A 16,120-nucleotide genomic window follows, 5' to 3' on the forward strand; every position below is an offset into this window, starting at 1 on the left:
TTAAGACTAGTTAACAGTGTTTTTATTGTGTGTGTATGTGCATAATGATAACATACCTGTTTAGATATAAGGATATATTTATATTTGATCATATTTAGTAAAATTCGGCTGACAGAGAACATTCAAATGTGCCTGCTGTCAGAGATGACAGTTGTATATTGGGCTTTTTAATAATTCTTATTATCTCTGATTATCTAAAGCACTAACTGAGAAGGATCAGTGTGTTAATTGATTGAAGAGTCGTTAATTTACATGATAATGTGGCGGAAAAAAATACAACCCCGTGTGACAGATGACGGATGATGATAGGCAACTTAATTGTCGGGTAATTAATGGAAGCAGCAACATTGTGTAGTATGCTGTACTTTGATTTGTATGTCTTTTCTGTGATTAAACTCCAGATTTTGCTTCAGGAGGGTCATTTGAGAACTATTAGCGTTTTTAAGCATTTGTCCATACTCTTTGGAGCCCTTTGTATGAACTGTAGCAACACATTTGTGTGAAAATACAGCACTTTCATAAAGATTACTTTATTCTGAATGCTGAAGATGGACTTCTGCATTCACTGAACATATTTTAAACAGTGGAGTTTGAACAATGTGTTTTATGTAGAATTGACATTTAAAAATGCATGCACATTTCAAGGATGAGACATTTACATATTTATAACAACCCATTTTCTTTGATTCAAGGTCATGGATGTACCAATCAAAGCAGGATTATGAGAGCTGGATATTGCGTATGAAAATGGCATATGTTCATCAATGAAAGTTACTGGGAACGTAATCAAAAAAATTATCAGCTTCTGTATTTTCGACTATTAGCACATTGTTACAGATTTGCAATGATGGGTGAATGTGTGAGTGCAGGACTGAACAACTGCCATGTTTTACTTTGTTTTTGCCACATAAAGGTAAGACTTAAGCTTCATTTGAAGCTTTTTTTTAAACAATAATTTACTTTTACTAGAGAAAATGCTTTAAATCACAATACTGTCTGATGAAGTTGGCAAACGAATCTCTGGTTAACTTGAATAAATATCCCCATCTTAATTAGAGAGTAATACAAAATTGCTTAATCCAACTATAGTGAGCGTCATTTGCTGTAATATGAGTCGTACTGTCAGAGCTCTGCACGCCTACAGTATATGATCTAGCCCTACAGATTACCCAGGAGCCCCACCTTGCAGTCGTGTCAAAGCAGGTGTCGATGTGTACAGCTGTGGTGGCAGAATGTAGTGGAACTATTGCTCTGGTAAGAAGAAGACAAAAAATATGATGAAAGCGAATTGCAGGAACAGCAATTAGGTAAACTTGTGTTCTCTCCTCTCCAAGTTTGATGTCAGCAAATAACAGTTCTGTTAAGTTCATGTGTTAACTTGCATTGCATCTCTCTTTGGTCTGTCACAGCCAGGAAGTACAATTCTATGTCTCTAGGTAGGGCTGCATACTGTACCTGAGTGCTTGAAAAAGGTAAGCGTGAAAAACAGCTCTGTGTTTTGTTTGATAGAAGCTTGAAAAACATAACCACAGACAATATATGTCCACATGCACATGCATATAATGAAATTTCCAGCAGTAACCTCTGTGGGGATCAGTCCTGACAACATATGGACACGATGGCACTCCTTATTGGCACACATAATGTCAAAACAAGACAGTGAGTATGTAGCCTGTCAGTCAAGGTGTAGCTACAACACTGCTCTAATGCAAGATGGAAAGCAATAGACTGAGTATCGATTAAATGTTGAATTTTAAATGCTGATTAGCTGAGCATACTGGGCAATGTAGATGAACATCATCCAGTAAATAATGACCATAAAGTATTCAGCCTGGCCGTGGAATAAATCTAATGTGAGGTCCCCATGAAGGTCAGGACTGGTTCCGATTGCCATTTTAAACTGCACCAAGAAAGAATATATTATAATTCTTAAGGACAAAGCAGCTTAGCCACAGTTTGGGTTCTGGAAGTTACACATGCTCCAGCAATTAATAAGAGTTATAGTTGTCGTATCTTGACATCTCCAGCTCAGAACAAGTAAGGCTATGAAGGAAAATGAAAAAGTAGAAGAGAAAGAAAATTAAATTGCAAAATTCATTCACTCAGCTCTCCTAATTGAACCTACTTAAAAATAATAATATTATAAATTAACTGATGTATTACAAAAAATGTGCATGTTCATACTTCGATGTTGTCTTGGATCGAGACAGACAGATTTTAGGTTCCTCTTGAAATTTACTGCCATCGCTTAACCTCGCGTGACCCTTTTAATTTTCTTGTGTGAGCACTTAAAAATACAATCTTGGTCTCATGGGTTTTTCAGTATTGTGCCATGGTGCATTATGGTTCCAATATTCTTATGGAAACACACAGCCATTTCCAACTAACCTTGGGCCGAGAAGGGGCGGGGGAGGGAGAGGCAGTAGCAAATAGGAGTATTAATCACAAGACAACCTCACCAACACTTCCCACTCCCATCACCTCCCACACACACACACACACACACACACACACACACACACACACACACACACACACACAAACACACCACACACGCACTATCCAACAGGAGGCAGCGGCCACATACATGGAACTCCCTGCCAGACAGAACCAATCATTCTCTGCAAGGCAATGAGATCCCTGATGAGCAGCATCAATAGTAATCATAGAATTTGCCATGATGGTGATGGATTTTTATGCCTTTTTGCCCCCATTACAGGCCAGTCTGATAGCTTAGCCAGCTTATATGTACTTAGCTGGACTGATAAATTGTAACACCTGTATATTTACTGGTAACCAGAGTTTATTCTAAAATATAAATCTTCTGAATTTGGAAAATAATGTTTGTTTAGTTGCTTAATTATTTTTACCCTTCATTAACATGGCAGTGGAGTGTATTTCTCACTAAACCTGAATTTGTGAAGTAATTCTTCCATAAAGAACATGAAGTTCCAACCTTAGCCGCAGTCATTGTGAATGACTAAAACGAGTGTTCTCTATCTTTACAAAAACTTGGCATTACGTCTGCTGTTCTGTTGTGCATTGCACTTTACAGTCTTGCTCTGTATACTGTCTGGGTATTACTTTTCCAACTTGGTAATTTCCCCACAGCTACAAACAAAAAGTTGAATTCATTTGAACTGAGTGGGCTGTTCCACTGTCAACAGGCCCTTTCTTCGATCCAAATTTGCTCTGAAGCTCCATTGGCAAAAAAGCATCTAATTTCAACACTCCTACATTGTTAATATTGGGCTGAAATTACAGTGCAGTAGCAGCTTGCCTGGAGGAAAAACTTACCATATCTTTTTTTAAAAGCAGTTTAATTTGTCATTTATATGGGGTCCTATAAAAGAGGGATTCCTATATAAATGCTAAGGATTTCTTGCATAGCATTAGGGCAGTAGAAAACTTGCGGGTGAATGGCAAATGTCTTCATCTTAAAAAACACAGGCTAGTCATTAGTTTTATTTTTAACTGACATAGTAAAATTAGATTTTTTTCAAGCTTGATTACTTGCCAGTAAATTCTTCAAGCCATCCTGTTAAATAGAAAAGAGAGGCCATTTTTTCTTCTTTTGAAGCATGCCAGTCTTTATAGTTATCTGAATTAAAAAAAAGCTACCAATGTAATTTTCAAAAACCTTTAACGCATGCTAAAAAGAATATGTAACTGATAAAAATACTTTTTTTTAACACAAGCTTAAGCTGGCATAAATGCACTTACTGAGCGATAGGATGTCCCAGCATGGCCTTTAAAACGTGTCTATCTTAATCTATCTTCAGTTAATTGGTTCCTTGTTCCAAGAGCATTACAGGAATTAGTGGTGACATGAAGTGAGATGGGTGAGGGCCTGGGAGAATATGAGGGAACGGAGGGGCGAGGGTGCAAAGAGACCTTTGCCGGGTCACAGAAGACTGGCGAGGGTATCTGAAGGTTAAGCTACACTGTTGGGCAAACAAACACAACCCTCCAGCACCGGCAGGTCTACTGTGCTGTGTGTATAGTGTCAAGGGTACTGCAACTTTTGCTTGTGCAGTACTCAAATCAGAACTGCAACTATTACTCTAATTGGTCATTTGCTTCCCTTATTTTGCCACATTATGTGTGCAGCTTAAATTTAACCTGCTGAGCCCGAAGCACTTGGGACCACGTTGAGCTCATCTTTTACTGAGTGGGAGAGTATCTGCACAGAAATGGAGTTTGTACTTCTGGAAGAATATATAGTGTTTGCTTATATAAAGAAGAAACCGTACACCCTCATGAGTTGAATGCTCATTTTGTCCAGTACTTTTAGTACATTTCCATCTCTCCTCCAATATCCACTTTACTGTAGTTTCTCCCACTCTTCATGCAGAGGTCATGGGTACATGTGTACACCACCATGCTCTATTTGTCATGCACAGCACACAAAACAATACAGACATGCAGAAACACACACACACATACGCCGTGTTTGACTCAGTGGAGTCATTAGTGATAAACATGAGGTAATCATTACTCGTGGACATATTTTTAGACTCTAATTAAACGCTGGTCCTGCCGAGAGAGCACAGCACGTCACACACCTGATGAGCGGGATGAGGGACTTTAGTGCTCTTCTATTTTTATCTATTAGTTCTTAATATGTTTATTTTCTTCATTTGATATTTAGGGATTCGTGTTCTCTGCCAGCTGTTTTCTGACTCATTTGGGTAGTGTCTCCTACAGATGCAAAACTGCAGTGTTGCTCAGCTTTTCTTGGTATCAGACTTTCCAAAGCGATTGTGTGAGTGATTCTGTGACCGAGTGATTCCACTGGGAATCAAACCCAAACCAAAACAATATTTGTTCTTCTGTCTTAGGCTACGGAACCTTTCATGGTAAAGCTCTAGCCTTTTTCATTATGGTATATCTTGAAGCAGAGTATTGAGCAAAGAACTCTTTTCTGACGGCAAGAAGATAAAGGAATAACAGCTTGAAATGGGAAAATGAAAAACAGACGTATGAAATTGACAGAGAAAAGGTTTAAAGAAATAAGAAAGAGAGAGTTAGAGGGGGAGAACCACAGAAAGAGTTTATTAGGCTGGTTGTTATAGACTGTCTTGCTGTTGTTTCCAAGGGAACAGTGATGGTGTGTGTGGAGGTTGCTGTAACCTCTGAATTCTCAGGCATTACTTTTGGCTATGGACTGAAATTGGCTGGGATATAACAGGATAACATCTAATCTCTTCAATTAGATTCACCAGGGGGCTTCCCACTGTGTGTGTCTGTGTATTAGCTTGCATGGTTTTGTGCATGTGTACGTGCATGCATATGGGTGCACGTGTGCTGAAATCTGTTCTCACGCAATGGGCAAAAGAACTATTTTGTCACAGGCATAGGTTTTCACAGCCATATGAATCATTCACTAATTGCAATGTATTACAGAGCACAATACCTGCAAAAAAAACAGACTTTATGGTGTGTTGGAAAAAGGACTTTTTACATGAATGGCTCTCTCTGTGTCCAGGATGTAAGCTTTTAATGTCCTTTTCTCACACTCTTCAATAGCCATCTAAGTACATCCTCAATGCCCCTTCCTTTAGCATATATAAAGTATAATTATCTATGCTCAGCACTCCTCAAAGTGCGGCACTTCAACCGATTTTCAGTTATATTCTCTTCTGTCCTCTTTCCCATCTGTCCTTAGGGCAGAAAATGTGTTCCTCTCATCTCTCGTAAGGCATAATTCTCTATTTCTCACTCTCTGTCTTTCAGTCTCCCACTCTATCTGCCCCCTGCACCCTCTGCTTGCAACACCTAGTAGGATTTTTTATTTTTTTTGCGTTAGGAAAATGCTTCCTAATCACTGTATAAATGTTACAGTGTGAGAAGTGAAATGTAGAACATAGAAGCATATAAACCCACAGTGCAGTAAGCAATAATCTCAAAATGTTTTATGTACTGTAGTGTCTTACTGTAAATTACATCATGATTACCTCACTTTTTGTGCTCCCTGTAAATATCAGCAACACACATCCCCACACACTGATTGCATCTGAAAGAACTACAGGCAAGTATTTTTCATGTTGTCTATAGAGTAATTACCTGTGTTAGAAGCAGTTCATTTCACACTAAAGATGCAGTATGAATGCAACTGACTTAAAACTATAGTGATAAAATATTGCCTACATATCATCTGTGAATGGAAACAATGGGGCAGCCCTGATTCAACATAGTGATCAAAGGGTACAGCTGCTCACATAAAGCAACCCTTCTCTGCCAGTTCTGTCCAAAAATTTTAGGTACCTTTAGCCCTTACATACTGTTCATATTTTATGCCTTCACAGTATGGTCCTGATTAATTTTGACCCGGACCAAGAATTCCCTCATAGTAAGTGTCTATGGCAAATTTTAAACTACAGATTTATTTAGAATGTCTAAGTAGCCTATGTCACATTAATAAATGTATGATTAATCTTTAATAAATGTTTCAGAGAGCAAGTTTAAGTTTTACAACACTCGTTTTTGGAGAAAAGATCCACTATTACACAGTATCGTGTCCCGTTTTGCATAAGACAAGTCCTCACTGCTATATCGTAAGAAGTCACAATTATTAATATTAATTCAACATTTACCACTTAGAAGAAAACACACTGAATAATAAAATGCTTATTTTAAACTAGTATCTGCATTCAAAGCAGAGGTAGGAAACTTTACGTGTGGAACTTTGTGTGGAACTAACTCCGGAACAATGCTGAAAGCAAAATTTTGGAGAAGAAGAGAAAATGCGAAGGCCTAATTCAGTTGGAGGTAAATAAGTCAGAGAAAGGAAGTAAAGTGAAAGTGTCATTTTACCAAGAGCAGCTAATTTCACACAGGAACAGGCTAACCTAATCACTGACTATACAGCTTTACCTTGAAACTTGGTTCAGCCAGAATGGATCTATAAATGGCTCCTTATACTAGACATACTAATTCACTGTCTTTGGGCAAGAGAATGCAACAGCTTTAGCTCTGGATCTTGCAGGTGGCAGAAAGATACGCTGCATAGATGCTGCTCTGTTTGCGTGAACATCAGCAGATAGTACCTGTGTGCTGAGACTTTACCTTGCATCTGTGTGTGCTTTTATTTGCAACACACTCCCTTTCTCTATGTCCTTGCTCAGTCTTGGTACTATAGACCTCAGTGTCCCCACCTTTCTTTTTCAGCAGAAATAGATGGGTAGAAGGTTTGTACAATATGAGTCATTTTACCTGTCCTCTGGGTCTGTATTTTCACACTTGAAAATGTGTGTACCGACTGCTACACCTCACTATGATCAACAAAAATATAGGAGCCTGCACCTTCCTGCTTCTCTGCCTGATTGCTGGGATTTTGTCTCCTCTGGATGGGAGTGTTTTGAGATTCTTCATAAATGTTTGGCTTTTCAGGGAAGCACATGCCTCAGTTGTGCCTGTGAAATAGAGCAAAGATCAAACGCTTTCTGACTCGAGCTTTAGAGCAAAATCAAAGAACGCATACCACCACTTCTCCAAGCGGTCACCTTAAGAATGAGATAATCGGTCACGAGGAATAATTGGATGGTTTTCTCCCTCACATTCCACATGACTGTCTCGGGTGTTTGACTGTGATACATTCTAACAGCCGGAGTACTGATAGTGAGAGCAACACACACAAACACATCATAAATGTGCACACACTAATGGACGACACATATGACATTAGCAGTCACAGATAGATTTCCTAGCGAAGGACACGGACCGACAGAAAGGACAAAACATTTTTCCAACCAATGTAGACTCGAGGGTCCAATTCATCATTGCAACGTATTCAATGGAAATGCCTCTTCGGTGACAGTGTGTCATTTAGGCAGCTATGTGAAGCATGTTATCAGAGCTGAGACACCCATGAACAGCTGTATTTTTTTAGTATCATCAGCTCATTAGATGTCTTTCTCTTTGTCTCTAATGTTGCTATATTTATTATTTTCTGCTAAGTAGAGCCCATATGAAACAAACTCCTTTCTATTGTTTATATATTTAATAGTCATACTGCTATGGTTCAGAAACATCCTCTGTTTGCGTTATTGAATTGATTTACTGAGTGGCTTTTTTTTTTTTTTTTGTTGTTGGTTTTTTACACATGAATCACACAAAATAAACTATAATACTCTCCATGTGGCAGCAGTTTCATGAATTTTACAAGAAAGAAGACAGGCGATTTTCAGTTGCTGCATTGTGGGTTAGGGCTGAAAATAGTATTGCTCTAAGCAACAGGTACACATACAATGTTTTACAAAGCACTGAATGTTTTTCAAGAGCAAAAAGGCAGCACAGATTGTCTTTTTTTCATTATGTTATTTAAAAGAGAAACTTTCCGAAAGCAAGAATGGGGAAAAATACTAGAAAAGTACTACAACAACTCTTACTCAATGTAGAAATTCACTCATATACAAGTAAAAGATGTACTCTGAATAAATGTTACTGCATTGCATTTTGAAATGGAGTGAGGAGAGATAAATAATAAGCTTTTACCTATTAAATAAAAAAAAAAACCCAACATATTTAGGCTGTACTGTGTCATTGAACATTAGCGGAACAACATCGTAGCATTGCCAGGTGGTTCAGGCCAAACCGACAATAAATCTCTGAAATTCTTATTTTGCAAACAGACATTTGCAGCCTGTGCATAACTGATTAGAAATTGCAAATATAAGGACATAAAGAGGACAAAATGGAACCAAGTAAATAAATCTGACAGTGACTGCTACATATAAACTGCCACTTCTTAAAGAAATAAGCAGTAAGGAAAGGCGGACAACTGGGGGCTGTATGCATAATATAAACTTTACTGGTATTTTAATATATAATCTGACTGTTACATTTGAAATAATGAAAGTGTCATTGTGGTAAATGACCAAAGTTTGGATTCTTTAAAAAAAAAAAAGTAACGGTTTTGTCAGTTTTCTATCATATTTATCAGAATGGAATTGCATGACTTAAGCATAAAAATTATTGTGTTGACTGAAAACTAAAGGAGATCTCAAATTGGAATGATGGGTGGAAAGAAAAAAAATGGGAAGAAATCTGAGCAGCCAGGCATGTGAAAAAATTTGTCGGCAGCTGTCAGAGATGGTTAAAGACGCGCTTAATAAAAAAGGAAAAAAAAACAGCACATGGAGGAAAATCCTAGATAATTAGCAAACTGAAATCCCTTGCTGGCGAGATTTTTTTTTTTTAAGAAATAAATGACTAGCATTACAAAATGACAGACTAAGCTGTCCATATTACCCACTTAAGCAGTCTATCTGGTGGAGCAGTCATTAGTTGTTAGAGCAAGCCTGATCTTCTATCTATGCAAAGGAAAAGTTAATCTAGCAATGCTCTGTATTTTGTGAGTTAGTGTGTGCTTTTGTGTGTGCATGCTTTTCTGCAATCACAACATTGTGTAATCTGATTAAAGACAGCCACAGCCACACACAGAAAGAGACACTGCTGCAGTGAAGTATTTGGTGGGAATCAGCTACAGTAATAGTACTCAGATCAGCCTTTCTGCTGTTAAATTCAGAATATTTAATGTGTTTAAAAATGTTTTTAGAACAACCTCCACTTTAATGAGAGAAAAGCATCTTGGATTTTGCTTTCTTCTTCCCTCATTGTTGAGTTATTCTTCCCTCCTTGGAATTGTCGCTTATTCCTGTAAAGCTGTGCGACCTTTAAGTGTGGGCTAATCTCAGTTTGCCCGTCTGGCTGCTGGGCCTTAATCCACTGACTCTCTTTATTCTTTATTCAATCTCTTTATTCAACACTTAGAAACCCACACTAATCTTTATCCAACAAATGTTACATACTATGCCCACTCTCTTACTCTCTCTCACTTTTTCTCTGAATGCTCAGGGACACATGCAAACATTTACCTCTTTTTTTTCCTCTCTCCAACTTAATGTTTCTTCTACAGTAATTTCCTCACATTGCACAACCTAATAGTGAAGATGAATCTGTTTTTGTCGCATCTGCGCAGTAATAAAGCATGTCCGACATATAGCAAAAACCGAGACGGAAACGCAGGCTCAAGGTTGTACCTGGAGACTTTATTACTGTATTGGTTTCCGACTAGTGATGTAGCTGTATGGGAGTGTAGGATGACTTTAAATGAGGAACCCTAGCAGTAAACACATACAAACACGCAGAAAAACACACTTCCATGATTGTATAGGTACGGAGAAAATAGATGTGTGCTTTCTCATTGACAGCCACATCTGCTGGGCTATAGAAACAAAGATAAATAATTAAAAATCAGCATCAACTGCGTGTTTACGTGACGACAGTGATGAGCAAAAGGGCTTTTGGACGTTCGTGCTGCAGCATGTGGATGCTCACACACTGGGAGAGATATGACGAGGTCAGGAGCACTGTGGGCTCAGCGGGTCCATTGCATCGGTACTGTAGAACAAATAGCTGTTCTACGCCTCCGTGTGTGTGTGTGTGTGTGTGTGTGAGTGTGTGTGTGTGTGTGCGTGTGTGTGTTGAGAGAGCAGGTGGGTGAGCAGAGTCTTGTGTGAGTGTTGGGCTGTGAAACAGCTGTCTGAGACGATGACTCTGACGAAGATGGATGAGATGGCTACACAAGGCGCTGTCCACCAGCCAGGGTACACACTGCCCTAAAGCAAGAAAAATACCAAACACGTACACACACACTTACACTCATTACGTGTCTCCTTTTTTTTTTTTTTTCCTCCTGCCTTATATACGGAGTTTTGCATGCACCATATAAAGCGCTGCGTGTCTCTCGAGGTAGCTCCGAAGCACCACTATGTTGCTATATTGCTGAACTGGCAACTAGAAAGAATGGCTGCTCTGAGATTAGCTAAATCTGAAAATCCTAATGCCATGCTTGTCTGTGCCAGCTGACACAGGACCAGACTCTGGTTGACATAAACACTGTGTGTTTACTCAAACACACACATACACACTACAGAGTGAGCCTTACATGCTGTGTTTCCTGACAGATACCATATTCATTGGATTTCTCTTCTTTCCTTTGTCAACATGGTATCAGCCAGCGGTCATCCCTCAAACACTTAGGTACAAGTTACACACTCTCCTACACAGAGATCCAGCAGTTTTACCCATAGCATACTAACTAATATCAAAATGTTTCTGCTTTATTGTTGTGTTTATTTATTTTGAAAGATGCAGTTATGAAGAGTGAAAGAATGAGGACTTGTGGGCGGATCATATTTGTTTCCACTATTTCAGCTTTGGGTTTTTTTTGGTTTTTCTTCTTCTTTGGAAAGGGTTGTTGGAATGTTGGTAGACAGGTAGACAGATAAAAGGAGTCAGAAACAGAGACAGAGAGAGCAAAAGTGAGAATAAGGCCTGGAAGTACTTGCACACAGTCTTCTTCAACGTCTCACTCGTGCGCACATGCGAGCGCACGGAAAGAGAGAGGAGCTGTCGCTTGTCAGTGCCAGTCAGTTAGTCACAGAGGCATGGACAGCCACCTTGTACACAGTACGTTTATACAGAGAGAAGACGAGGACAGAGGAGCACCTCAAGGGTGGAAAGGGGCAGAGGGAAGAGGGGTTAGAGAGTAAAACATGTGGGAGCGGTGAAAAAATACCATCACAAACAGCAGTTTCAGAAATCAGCAGTCTGGCATGGCAACTTTTGACTGCTCTTAGAAGAAACAAGGTTACCTAAAGGATACACTTGCTGCTTACTTGTAGATTTTTCTACACCCTGTTTTCTCTGCTGTAGATGCTTAGTCGCAGATATCTCTGTAATATAATCTTAACTGATCAGAGAACGTTCAAGAAAAAGATGCACAAAATAGCATCTGTTCTGTCAATCTTCTGAAGGATGTGCTGCTTTTCAGAATTTCACCCAACCATCTCCCAAAGCACATTGACAATTTTACATTTTTTGACCTACTCTTGAGAAAGCCACAGCACACAGAGACTTTAAACTCCAAGTAAGGGATGTGGGTGTAGAATCTAGATTAATTGCTGTTTTAGAATTACTGTTGGATGAAGTGGTTTCACTGTGTTTGCTTAGACGCTTCCATCTGGTTGCAACTCTCCTCCGTGTGGTTTTCACATCTTTTGGCATAGTTTCTATGGTGGGTGTAGGTGTTGTAACAATACATAAGATTATAAATATATTGTTATCTGGCTAAAGGATCCATTTAAATTTGAATATGACATGGAAAACATTCTTAGTAATGTGCAGGCTTTCTGAATGTGCGCTCTTACCTCTTCTTGCTCTTATATGGAACCATTTGAGAGTCTGCACCATTTAGTACAACTCAGATCGAATTGTTCTTCGTCCAGCTGTTTATTGAGGATGCTTGGAGAGCAGAATGGAATTTTCATAGATAAGAATCCCAATCGTGCCAACCATAGATTCTGAGTCACATTTAAAGTTATTACTGTCATTCTAAGGATTATTGATTTTTATTGATTTATTGCCATTATTATGTTACGCAAGTTTTATTTAAGTTTTGTACTTGTGATATGTTTTTAGAAGTAACCATTTAGACTTTGGATGTGTGGTCAGTTTATTGAACCAGTGCCTATTTCAAAATATACTTGGACATTTTTAGAGATATGAAGACCCGCCTGGTGGTAATTTTTCTAAAGCACACTTTTCTCTTTATAACAAGAGACTTTCTAGTAAAATGACAAATTTTCTTGCGATCTTGGACTTGGGGGTTTAACTTTAAATTTTGTGAAAAATGCCAAAATTATAAAGTAATACTTAAAACAAAGATAGAGTCATGGTGGTGCTGTTAAAGATACACAACAGATCAGGCCCCAGTGCCTAAATAACTACGTCAGACAACCGGGACTCAAAGAACGACTCAAACACATGGATCACACAGGAGACTTTGAAGGTTTAAGGTCATTCAGAGAACAGTAGTCAGCCGAGTAAACAACCCCGGAGAGGAGGAGCTACAACCAAGGACAGGCAAAAGTCCCAAAGTACGAACGAGGTAGACTTACTAAGGAATGGCCTGAGGCAGGAACAAACAAAAGGTCATATACAAGGAAGCTACTATGAATAGAGCTGACTTGGAAGCTTAAATATGAAGACTGGAAAGACAATCTGGTAACTGGAAAGTGGGAATGCAGGACTAAAAAAGTCCCTGTAAAAACAGTAATATTCTGGGGGCATTATAAAATACTGTAAAGTAACAGAAAATAAGGAACTTTAAAAACAGTGTAGTTTTCAATGAATTAAATACATTTTCTAGCCTTATTTTTTTTTTAGTCCTAATGAGACTTTGCATTTTTTTAGCTTTTTAATCTGGAATTGATATTTACCTGTGTAAAATCAATGAAATAACCTACATTAATGATAATGATAGATCGATTGATAAATAGATCAAATCTATGTAGAGTTACAGAATCCGTTCTTGTGTCTGTTGCTATTGTAACTCATTTTAGAAATATATTCAGAGCATTAAACTTGAATTTAACAATTTCATCTGTTAAGTAATAAATTATGGTCTTTTATGTTAAAAAAATCATAAATACTTATTTTTTCAAATTTAATGGATTTTTTTAAGTTTTTTTTTTTTTAGCTGACCATAGTTACAGGTTTTCAGTGTTATTTTGCACTCGACATAAATTATACATATATATATATATATATATAAAAAAAAAAAAATGTTGTCCTGTTAAATGCGATATGCGATTGTCCATCCTGTAAATGTGCTATTTAGGAATTCTTCTGCATGTCCGCTGATGTGTTTGTGCGCCTTTAATCATAACAGAATAACTTGTGTTATGATCATGTGTGCTGCCATATTGTTTTCGTGTTGTGTTGTTCAGCCTCCGCCGCCTATGAACCTGTTAGATCCCTTGTATTGTTGCCATCCTACTCTCTTACATTCACCAGCTGATGTGAGGCAAGGCCGCCTTGTAGTGCCTGCTGTCTATTTACTCCCATTCAGGGGATTCACTTGAGAGGCCACAGCTCAAATAAATTCACTCAACAGCCACTGCTCAGTAGGGACTTCTCTCTCTCTCGCTTCCCCACTTGCTTGCTCATTCTCTGTCTGCCTCTCTCCCCACCTCCCTCCAAGTCCGTTCTTTCTCCGTTTGTTTTTCTGTCTTTGTTAATTTCTGTTATTTTCCCCCGTCTTTCTGCCTCCCTAACTTAGTGTCGGTCTCCCCAAGTCTCCATGTTCTTTCTGTTTTTCTCCTTCAAACTGATGAGCAACACTTTGGTTTAACACCACAGCAATCACCCGGCACCATGGGAAACCTTGCATGGTGCTGGAAGACTTAAAACAGAGCTTGCTGAGTTGCTTTAAGCAAGTGTTACTTAAACTAATGTCATCTATCGACTTGGATGTGCTGTGTGAGGGTGCTTGTGCGGAAGTGGGGGATATTTACGGCAGGGTTGCATATGTTGGTGGAAAATACAGAAAGGTAAACCTATTGCAGAAATCATGTTTTCTTTCCCCCCCCCCCATCAAAGCTTTTGACCATTGATTATTCAGTACATTTTCAAAAGCGGGAAGTATTTCTGTGGTGATGCGCACAGATTTTTTTTTCAAAAAGGCACATAAGTGTGAGCACAGACATGCACTGTGTGTACATAAGCTCACCAATATACACACATGCGCACACACAGACAGCTAATCTTGTGTTTCTCCTTTCCAGAAGGAGCATGAATAAAACAGGAGTGCAGAGACTCAGTGAGAAGCAGTGAGAGACGTGGGGTGTACTGGCAGATCTCTCTGCAGCAGTGGCAGTGTATTCGTGTTCACAATCTCCGTGTCTGGACTTACAGGATTAGCTTCCTGTTGGACGCTGTCTGCTCGGAGAATGCACACTCTTTTGCTAACCTGTCTGTACAAACATGCGCACACATTTTTAGACGCACGTGCACATATGCATCTGCTACATATCACACTATCCCTGTCATTCAAGACACTTCCAGACCGCAAACAGCATCTTATTTCACATTTTATATGCTGTGCAGTACTTCTCATTTTTATTAATCCTTTAATCAAATGATAAAACGGATGTGTGATGTGGTCATTTCACTTACTTTTAGCGCTGTAATTTTCAAAGCAGCCTTATCTGCACTGATGAAAAAGATCCTGCTTGAACTACTTTTCAAAAACTCGGCAGATTATTGTGCAGATCAAGCAAGGCTAGTTTTCTGGGGTGCTGTCAGTCGTGGTCCATGGCACCAAACTCAACTCCCTTCTCCAGAGGGAACACAGGTTAAATGTCAAAGATGTCATTTGTCATAGCGAGACTATGTAACAGAACTGAATCAGGCATTTAAAAGTAACACAAAAGTTACTTCCCCTGGTAGCTAATTACTTTTATATGCAGTAATTGGTGTTGAAAGTCAGTTATTTTTCAAAGAATCAACTGCAGCTTTAATTTTTAGTAATTTGCACGTCACTGCACATAGTATTCACCGCTACTTTGACATGCCAAATAATTGGAAGAACTTGATTTGTCAGAAGCGAAGTTGGAACATCTAGAAGTGTCTGCCATACACAACCCCCTAGTATTTAACGTATTTGTCCCAGAGACTCCTGTGATTCTATGTTTAGTAAAATTGTGGTTATTGTGAAGTAAAAATCAATGTGGGGAAAATATTCTGGAACTTGTGGCTCTTTTCATTTTGCAATTCTAATGAAAGAGCATAAATAAAGCAAAATAATTGTTTGTTGTGTGGTGGCTGGTATTATAAATACGTCTTGTTAAGGGAATAAAATGCACAATGTCTTGTGTTTTGAACAAATTCAAATTAATACTAAATTAGACATATTCATATTACAAACATAATAGTTCAATGTTGATTTCACAGATTTGCAAATGTTTTCTGTCAGTGTGACTTGTTTCATTAATATTTACTATAAAAATCATCCAACATAGGAGTTACATGCCAACTCTAAAAAATTCAAAATGACTTTATCATGCTTTTATTTGTTAAATCAGACAGCGTAGAAGATTACGTAATACAAATGTTCTCACACAGTAAAATACACCTCTGTTTCTATTTAGCAGCTGCATCTCTAGAAAACCTTGTCACCGTCTTTTTTAGGCAATAAAAACTACTACTTTATGTAAATCAGCTTAAATATGATTAATTCTGATTTATTTAACAGTTAGGCAATTCTCACACC

At 38.4% G+C, this 16,120-nt stretch overlaps 1 protein-coding gene across 3 annotated transcripts in view; it reads left to right on the top strand.

Annotated features, from left to right (window-relative positions):
- Positions 1-16,120, top strand: part of cadm2a (cell adhesion molecule 2a) — a 205,666-nt gene that overhangs the window by 76,905 nt on the left and 112,641 nt on the right. The gene's annotated exons all lie outside the window — the stretch shown is intronic.

Source organism: Amphiprion ocellaris, chromosome 14, assembly GCF_022539595.1.
Source record: "Amphiprion ocellaris isolate individual 3 ecotype Okinawa chromosome 14, ASM2253959v1, whole genome shotgun sequence".
In the NCBI taxonomy this organism is placed as follows: Eukaryota; Metazoa; Chordata; class Actinopteri; family Pomacentridae; genus Amphiprion; species Amphiprion ocellaris.